Source organism: Theropithecus gelada, chromosome 18 (assembly GCF_003255815.1).
Source record: "Theropithecus gelada isolate Dixy chromosome 18, Tgel_1.0, whole genome shotgun sequence".
Taxonomy (NCBI): domain Eukaryota; kingdom Metazoa; phylum Chordata; class Mammalia; order Primates; family Cercopithecidae; genus Theropithecus; species Theropithecus gelada.
The window spans coordinates 55,233,034-55,243,262 of NC_037686.1; the positions used below are offsets into that span (position 1 = coordinate 55,233,034).

The window sequence follows — 10,229 nt, forward strand, 5'->3', positions numbered from 1 at the left end:
TAGGAATTAAATACAGAATGCTTGGCATTTCACATATTTTTTAAAACATTGTTTACCAGTTTCTTTCCCCCTTGCCAATTGTTCGAGTTGCCAAACAGCTCTCTAAGGTTTGGCCTATGCCCTACCTCTCAAATTATGACCCTGGCTCAAGGAAAACATTGTCTGGATCCAAACTAGCCAACTGTATATGTTTGCTTAAATAACCAGATTTTATTCTCCACCTGTGTCGAGCACGCAAGGAAAGGGTGGCCTTAGGCTATAGGACACAGGTTTGACTTTGACAGCTGAGAGGCCAAAACAGGGAGAGCAAACCCAGAGCTCCACTGACAGCTTTCCCTGATCCCCTCTTCATAACAAGCTTTGCCAATCGATCTAAGCCCTTCTTCTCAGGGGGCAGAAACAAAGCCTCACAATCCTCAGTGCAACTATCTAACAATGGCATGTTTAGGGTGGGCACCAAAATGAAACTCTGATTATAGCTTAATATGAGTCCCTAGTGGGAAGCCTTATGCCAATTGCTAAATTCTTTGACGGTGTAGGATAGGTCTTTCCAATGAGACAACTGGTTGCCCTTAAAATACCTTGCAACTCCATTACTGACTGGCACCAGAAATTTTGTCATCAGAACATCTACTCCAACAGTGCATAGCCTTGGTCCTTGTAGGGAAGAAACTTGGAAGTCCTGTACGTGTGTTTACTCATGTAACTCTCATAACCTGCTATCATCCACATTTTATTATTTTATTTTATTTTATTTTATTTGGAAAGACAGTCTTGCTCTGTCACCCAAGCTGGAGTGCAGTGGCGCCATCTCAGTTCACTGCAACCTCCGCCTCCCGGGTTCAAGTGATTCTCCCACTTCAACCTCCTGAGTAGCTAGGATTACAGGTGCCCATCACCATACCTGGCTAATTTTTTTTTGTATTTTTAGCAGAGACAGGGTTTCACCATGTTGGCTAGGCTGGTCTCAAACTCCTGACCTCAAGTGATCTGACCACCTCAACCTCCTAGAGTGCAGGGATTACAGGCATCAGCCACTACACCTGGCCTATAAACCACATTTTACAGATGGAAACATTGAAGTTCAGAATGAATTGCCTTAGATCATACAGCCAGTAAGTGACAGAGCCAGGATGAACAAAACTAGGTGCATTGCACCCCCAAGAGCCTTGTTTTCTCCACTGTATCACACACCGCTAAGGGTGAAGATTTGATATGGAGCCAGGGGAAGAGAGTCTGGGAGGCAGCAGGAATTCTAAGTTCCTTCTTCTCAGAGAGAAGAGGCCCGTAGGGAGCCTGCAAAGATAAATTGCCCAGATTCCACAGTCCTGCCTAGGGCTGGACTTGGGTGAAAACAAAAGAACATCAAAGTAGAAGCTGACCTTTCCACAAGAATCAAGGTACTTGTGTCCGATGGGATTCAGCAAACTCCCTTTTGTCAGCCAAGAAGAGAAGCAGGCGGCAAATATCTGCCACGTGATAAAGGTAACCGTAGGAATGTAGGTACCGATGTTGGTGCTGGTTTTAATACAAAATTATATCTTCTTCCTCTCTTGGTAGACGTGAGTGTCGTCTTTAACTGGCAGATCCCCCTGGAACGCTGGCCCTGCTCTAGCAGTGGACCTGGCGTATTTGACACCTGCGGTAGATGGTCTTTAACAATGCCTCTACCATATGACAAAATTAGTTTTAATGATAATCACAAAATTAAACAAATAATGATAATGGCAGGGAAAGACATGCAGACAATGAAATGTTTTTCTTTTCTTTTTTAAATTAAAGACTTTTTTTTTTTTTGGCCAGGCACAGTGGTCCACGCTTGTAATTACAGCACTTTGGGAGGCCGAGGCACATGGATCATTTGAGGTCAGGAGTTCGAGAACAGCCTGGCCTATGTGGTGAAACCCCATCTCTACTAAAAATACAAAAAAAAATTAACCAGGCATGGTGGCATGTGCCTGTAGTCCCAGCTACTCAGGAGTCAGGAGAATCGCTTAAGCCTGGGAAGCGGAGGTTGCAGTGAGCCGAGGTCGTGCCACTGCGCTCCAGCCTGGGCAACAGAGCAAGACCCTGTCTCAAAAAAAATTTTTTGCCACTATGTCTGCCTTTTTTTTTTTTTTTTTTTTTCCATTTTTGGTGGAGATGGGGTCTCACTATGTTGCTCAGGCTGGTATCAAAATCCTGGCCTCAAGCAATCCTCCTGCCTTGGCGTTCCAGTGCTGAGATTACAGGTGTGAGCCACTACGCCCGGCCCCAGTTTTTCTTTTATTAAACTTCACATATATAATCATGGGAGATAAACAAATACTACATTGCCAACAAAGGAAAAAAAGTAAATACTTTTAAATTCTGGTCTTTTTCTGAGAAGAGGGGAAGAACTTTTACCTACATATTGCTAATGCATGGGACATTATAGTTTTTGGTTCTGAGACTTCTGCAAATTTGTCAATGATTTCATCGAAGTTGATTTTCCTTGCAGAGCCATATTTAATATGCAATGTGGCCAGGTTTATTAGTCTATCTTCACTCACTATTGGCAGAGGATACTTTTCACTCATTTTAACTTCTAAAGTTTTCTTTCCCCCATCGCCAAAAGCATACAAGAAGTTCAGAAAAGTCGTAAACGTAAGGATAAATTTGCAGATTCCATTGCACAACAAATTCCAGAAATGGCAATACGCTTCATGTCTTTGTTTCTTCGGGATGGATTCTTCCAGCAGCTTTCAAATGTCTCCACAGTTGAACATTTTTCACTAAGAAAACCATCACTGGGAAATGTATTATAAGTTTCTCTTATATTTGGTTTTCAAGTTTTCTGCAAAAATCAGAGAAAGCAGCTGAATGACAGCAAGCAGGGACTTACTTAAACCATTGCATTCTGTCCAGCTCCTGGCAAAATTGACTGAACTGTCCAAACACTGCCTCTGAAACTTCTGGCAATTTAAGACTGGCACCTTGGGTCATTTCTCCCAACGCTGCTTCTTTGACTATTGATTCTCTTTTCTATGTAACTGTCCATTTTCTCCCGACAATCACCTTTTCTTCTGGTGGAGGTAACAGCCCCCTCTCCACATTTCTTTGTGCTGATCTGCAAGGAACAATTTTAAAAAGCTTGGTGTACCTGTTCAAGGTGCATTCTGACCATCTGAAAATATTTTTGCCTGGTTGCAGAGGTTGCAGAGAATGACAGAATTGAAGTCACTCAAGTTCCCTGTCTCTGTCTACAATCACTCCCATTGTCTACTTCTCATCCACTGTTTGGAACAGACACGTGTAGCCGAGTCCTTGTGAATTGACAGCCAAATTAGCTTCCGTGCGGACTACAATGTTTACTAAAGGATAAACAGTAAAAATGTGCTAATTTAAGCTGAAGCGTATACTATTAAACTCAACAGTAACCACAATTGTTTAGAACTTAGACCAACAGAAGATGATTGGAGGAGGAGTACTGTGTCCCTAGCATGATGTAGAATTGCCAACACGCGGAGCAGTGCTTAAATGGTTTTATTAGTGTTGTTAAATTCTCTGCAGACAATGTCCCCCGTCATGGCCTGCACCAGGGCAGACTGCCCACTGCCTTCCCTTGCTATACCATAGATCTTAATCTACTGCAGCTTTTAACCAGATAATTCACTGGCCTGCTGTGCACAGCTTAGATCTCAGGAACATCCAACCCTTCTGACTATCATTAGAATTCTTACTTATTTCATTATTGACTGGATTAAATAGATTTAAAAACAGAAATCTCACAGGTTTTTTTTTCTCCTGCTCAAGCGACAGCCCCTTTAGCTGGGAAGGAACCCACCAATAACACATCCCTGTCATCTCTCAAGCCCGCTCTTGCTGGGGAAGAAGATGGTTCTTTCTGGGGCCTCCCTCTGGCTCCCTGTGTACTCTTTTATCCCTGGTGTCTGGGAAGCGGAGTCCTTGTCCCCTTTCAGCTACTAATTAGCTTTGGGATCCTGGCAAATATGACTTTTCCTTCTGCTTCCTCATTAAAAACGAAACAAGGCTGGGCGTGGTAGCTCACGCCTGTAATTTTCAGCACTTCGGGAGGCTGAGGTGGGTGGATCACCTGAGGTCAGGAGTTCGAGACTAGCCTGGCCAACATGGTGAAACCCCATCTCTACTAAAAATACAAAAAATTAGCCAGGCGTGGTGGCAGGGGCCTGTAATCCCAGCTACTTGGGAGGCTAAGGCAGGAGAATCACTTGAACCCAGGAGGCGGAGGTTGCAGTGAGCCAAAATTGAGCCACTGCACTCCATCTCAAAAACAAACAAACGAAAACAAGTAAACAAGCAAATGGGCAAACATTTAACTGAGTGATTTCTCATGCCCCTTCAGGGCTTGGCTGGGAGGTCAGATGGCCTTGGCTGGGCCATCTGGGCTGCTGAAGATGGTGTCAAGGAAGTGAAAGTTCAGATCCTGAAACCGCAGCTCCCTGGCTCAGGCGTGGCCACAGGCCGTTCCTTGTCTCCATCCCAGGGCCACTGCTGACTTTTTAGCTGGTCATGTTTCCTTGTTTGGCATCCTCAGAACCATTAGGCCCCAGAGACTTCCAGATGTCTTTTTTAACAATCAGAGCCGGATTTCCTGGGCAGTGCCCGCCTCATGCAAACATTCTTATTTGTTATGGCACTGCCTTCAGAATGTGCGGGAATGAGTTCTAAAGGACAACCCTGGCTCGGCCCGGGGCCATGCTTCCATTCCATACGCCCCCTCACACAATCTCACTCTAACCTGTGGCGCAGGATGGGGCAGAATCATTATTCCCATTTTAGAGATGGGGAAGCGGAGATGCCAAAGCTTGGAATGAACAACCCAAGGTGACACAGCAGCCCTTTGGGGCAGAACTGGTACTAGAACACCCTCACCCCCACTTCTTACTCACTCACCCACCCCAGCTCCAGCTAGCTTAGCTCAGGCTGGGCCCAGGTCCAGTAATCCTGGTTACACAACTGTTATCGGGCATGTACTCAGCTAGCGAGTATAAATAGACCCAGTGCCTTGCTGCTGAGAATTTATGATTCAAAAATCACAAGGTTTTACACTGAGTAACCAGATGTCTTTAGAAATATGGCAGAGGAGTAATAGCATAGAAACAGCTCGTTTCTATGACTTTGTTTATTTGTGTGTTTTTAATTTGTCACCTATGTCTGGCAACAACACATTTAGGAAGCTGTCCTAAAAAAAAAAAAAAGCTATTCACCAGGGATGACACATTTGTGGCACATGCCCTGAGGAGTCCCTGGGGATGTCTGTGGCACGTTGCGACTCTCTCACAGCTCTGCCCACTTAGCCCAGATGAGCCTCGGAATCTTCCCTAATCTAGCACTCTGCCCAGACACGTATCTGACAGGGGATTTCAGCTAGTGAGCCAAATTCGATTTGCTGTCCCTGCCATACATTTCAGGCTGCTTATTCCAGGAAATGGGAAATTCGGGTTGTCTGCCCTTTCAGGGAGCTGCAGCCTGGTAACCTTACTCTTCTTTCCATTCACGCCCCCACCCCACCCCACAAACAAGGGCTAGGGGCAACAAGCTGCTAGGAAGTGCTAAGCACGGCTTGAAACAGAAGTTATGCACCTGAGGTCTGTAAAACCTCGGCAGAAGTGGCCGCAGTTGACAGTGGAAATTATTTCACTGGTAAAGCACTCCTTCCTGGATCCTTCCCAGGATTCCTGGGCAGGTGTTCTTTGTAAAGCCCCATCCCCCAGCCAGAGATCCTCGTGTGCCTCATCGCCTTGAGAATTGCAGCTGTCTTGAAGATCTTTCCAGTTTCTGGGAGGACTGAGTTTGAAGGTGGAGTCAAGTCGCTTGGAAATGATTCACGGGGACATTTCGGCCGGGGTAAGTGGTGAGGGAGGAACCCTGAGCGCCAGCCACACACTTGATCCCTCCTAGGACATCCACATCCCACACCCATTAAGTGAGTCTGTCTTAAAGGTCAACATGGGGTAAGTCCAGGATTAGGACCTGAAAGGAGCCACGAGCCCTGTGCTGGGCGGAATTGCATTCTCCCAAAACTCCACGTCCACCCAGAACCTCAGAATACAGCCTCATTTGGAAACAGGGTCTCTGCAGATGTAATTAACAGTGGCGATGAGATCACGCTGGATTAGGGTAGGCCCTCAATCCAATGAGAGTGTCCTCCTAAGAGACGGAAAGGGACGCACGGAGACATGGAGAAGAAGGCCATGTGGCGACGGAGGCAGAGACCGGAGGGATGCCACTCCAAGCCCAGGCGCGCCAAGGAAGAGGCAGGGGACGATTCTCCCCCGGGACCTTCAGAAAGAGTGTGGCTCTGCCAACACTTTGATGTTGGACGTCTGACCTCCAGGACTCTGAGACACACATTTCTGTTATTTCAAGCCGCCCAGTTTGTGCTCATCGGTTCCGGCAGCGTTAGCAAACGAACACATTTTCCAAATAATATACCTGCTCCCAAGTCTTCACTCAGGTTCTGCTCCTGGGAGAGAGGAAACCCAAACTAAGACAGTAGGTATAAATACCCTCCTATTACAGATGAGGAAACTGAGGCACGGCTTCACTCACAAAGCAGCTGTGGGACCCAAGCACCCAGCAGCTACGTTGTGGCTCAAATGAGGTTGAGCCTATTCTCTATGCGGTCTGCTGTGGCACATCAGTGATTCTGAATGTAAACTGAAGGCCCACGGCAGCTTTGTCAGCTCAGCAGCCAAGCAAATGACCCAAGAAAAATGGGGGCAACCATGGGCTACTTGGTGCTGGAAATGGAGTCAGTAAAACATAAAATTATCGGACCCTTTTTGTAAGCAATGGTTGCCATGAGAAAGCCCATGAGGCAGCAGGGGGTGGGGAACTCATCTCTTTCTTTACACCTTGGGGAAGCAGACCTTCAACAGGCTTAGTCACCAGGTACTTTGTTACATGCATGGTCATTGGTTGGGAAGATTCAGGTAATCAGGGCCTTTTGCCTGAGAAACTTGCTTTAACAATTAATAGGTAGGAAAAAAAGCAGGAAGGGACTTTTTCCCATCGTTTGACATATTTTTCAACATAATATTTCTTACTATTTTTTTGAGAGCTTCTGAATACAACCCATATTTCATCTTCAGGAATAAACGTCCTCAAATCTTCTTGCCTTTTCCTTAGTTTATAATTATTACTGAAAATAACAGAAAAGCATCAGCAACCCAGCAGGGTGCGGTGGCTCATGCCTATAATCCTAGCACTTTGGGAGGCCAAGGCGGGCGGATCACAGGGTCGAGAGATCGAGAACATCCTGGCCAACATGGTGAAACACCACCTCTACTAAAAATACAAAAATTAGCCAGGCGTGGTGGTGCGTGCCTATAATCCCAGCTACTTGGGAGGCTGAGGCAGGAGAATTGCTTGAACATGGAAGGTGGAGGTTGCAGTGAGCCAAGATTATGCCACTTACTCCAGCCTGGAGACAGAGCAAGAATCTGTCTCAAATAAATAAATAAATAAATAAATAAAGCATTAGCAACCCATGTTGTATGTTTACACAGACTTAAATTACTAATCAATAGTTCTTTACCCTCTTTGGTAAAGAAAAATACCCTTCCCAGCTGGGCACAGTGGCTCACACCTATAATCCCAGCACTTTGGGAGGCCAAGGCAGGTGGATCACCTGAGGTCAGGAGTTCGAAAGCAGCCTGGCCAACATGGTGAAACCCCATCTCTACTAAAAATACAAAATTAGCCGGGCATGGTGGCAGATGCCTATAATCCCAGCTACTTGGGAGGCTGAGGCAGGAGAATCACTTGAACCTAGGAGGCAGAGGTTGCAGTGAGTGGAGATCACGCCAGTGCACTCCAGCCTGAGCAACAAGAGTGAAACTCCATCTCTAAAAAGTGAAAAAGGAAAAAAAAAGGAAAATACCTTTCCCAATTAACCGGTGTCCTTGTTGATGATGATTTCAATCTCCATGGTATTGTTTACTCCCCTTTGGTGGCCAGGGGAGAAGCCATTTTCAGAGGACCGATAGATTCGAGGCACAGCAATCACCTGGTCCCCTGGGCTTCCCAGCTGGCAGGGCTGGCATTTGGGAAGATGGGGAATGGTGTGATCCACAGGAGCAGGCTGAGAAGGTGGCCAGGCAGAGCATCTGATCCCAGCGTCTGACACCAGCGGCCCGTTTTCTCCACCTTCTCTGGGACAAAGCCCACTTGTGCCTTGTGCATTTGCCTCTTGGTTCCTCGTCCTCTCTAAGAACCACTCAGAGGCACTGCTGAGCTGAGGAATCTCTGCACAGGATGCCATGGGAGTCATTCAACCTGCAGAGGATAAAACGCACATAGAGGAAGGTGGTCTCTGAGTTGGAAGAGAGGGCACTGAGTCCTCCAGATGCAGGTTTTGAAGAAAGGCAGTATATTAATACTTCATACCATGTCACAAAAAGGGTCTGCTGACCCGGGTAGATTGAAGTCTTGTGACTGCCTGGTAGGCTCTACTACCTATCTCATAAACAGAAGGTGCTAAACAGAGGCACAGAACCTGGCTGAATTGTTGCTACCAGCTAAAATGGGTTCTATATCACCGAGACCGCATCTGCCCGGCGAGCACAGAGCCTTGCCCCTTGCCACTCCGCTGCCCATCCACACCTGCTGCCAGCTCACCATGGATGATGATACCATTGCCCTCATCATCGATAATGGCTCTGGCATGTGCAAGGCTGGCTTCACAGGCGACGATGCTCTCCAGGCCGTCTTCCTCTCCATCATGGGGTGCCCCAGCCACCAGGGCGTGATGGTGGGCATGGGTCAGAAGGACTCCTACGTGGGCAACGAGGGCCCAGAGCAAGAGAGGCATTCTGACCCTGAAGTACCCCATCGAGCATGGCATCGTCACCAACTGGGAGGACATGGAGAAGATTTGGCACCACCCCTTGTACAATGAGCTGCATGTGGCTCCTGAGGAGCACCCCCTGCTGCTGACCGAGGCCTCCCTGAACCCCAAGGCCAACCACAAGAAGGTGAACCAGATCATGTTTGAGACCCTCAACACCCCAGCCATGTACATGGCCATCCAGGCCTTGCTGTCCCTGTACGCCTCTGGCCGTACCACTGGCATCATGATGGACTCTGGTGATGGGGTCACCTACACTGTGTCCATCTACGAGGGGTATGCCCTCCCCCACACCATCCTGCCTCTGGACCTGGCTGGCCCAGACCTGACTGACCACCTCATGAAGATCCTCACCGAGAGCAGCTACAGCTTCACCACCATGGCCAAGTGAGAAATCATGTGTGACATCAAGAAGAAGCTGTGCTATATCGCCCTGGATTTTGAGCAAGAGATGGCCATGGGGGCCTCCAACTTCTCCCTGGAGAAGAGCTAGGAGCTGGCCGGTGGCCAGATCATCTGCAACGAGCAGTTCCACTGCCCTGAGGGGCTCTTCCAGCTTTCCTTCCTGGGCATGGAATCCTGTGGCATCCACAAAACTACCTTCAACTCCATCAGGAAGTATGACATGGGCGTCTGCAAAGACCAGTACGTCAACACAGTGCTGTCTGGTGGCACCACCATGTACCCTGGCATCACCGACAGGATGCAGAAGGAGATCACTGGCCTGGCTCCAAGCACGATGAAGATCAAGATCATTGCTCCTTCCCAGCGCATTTACCCCATGTGGTTTGGCAGCTCCACCCTGGCCTCGCTGTCACCTCCCAGCAGATGTGGATCCGCAAGCAGGAGTATGACAAGTCCAGCCCCTCCATTGTCTACTGCAAATGCTTCTAGGCAGACTGTTACTTAGTTGCATTACACCCTCTTGACAAAACCTAACTTGACCAGAAAACAAGATGAAATTGGCATGGCTTTATTTGTTTCATTTTGTGTGTGTGTGTGTATGTGTGTGTGTGTGTGTGTGTGTGTGTGTGTGGTTTTTCTTTTTTTTTTTTTTGGCTTGACTCAGGATTTAAAAACTGGAACGGTGAAGGTGACAGCAGTCGGTTGGAGTGAGCATCTCCCAAAGTTCTACAATGTGGCCAAGCCTTTGATTGTACATTGTTCTTTTTTTTTTTTTTTTTAAATAATCATTCCAAATATCGTGAGATGCATTGTTACAGGAAGTCCCTTGCCCTCCTAAAAGCCACCCTGCTTCTTTTTAAGGAGAATGGCCCAGTCCTCTCCCGAGTCTACGTGGGAGGTGATAGCATTGCTTCATGTAAATTATGTAATGCAAAAATTTTTTAGTATTCGCCTTCATACTTTTTAATTT

General features: G+C 47.2%; 1 pseudogene; it reads left to right on the forward strand.

Annotated features, from left to right (window-relative positions):
- Window positions 1–8,623: 8,623 nt before the first annotated feature.
- On the forward strand, window positions 8,624–9,748 carry LOC112611609 (annotated as a pseudogene).
- The last annotated feature ends 481 nt before the right edge of the window (window positions 9,749–10,229 follow it).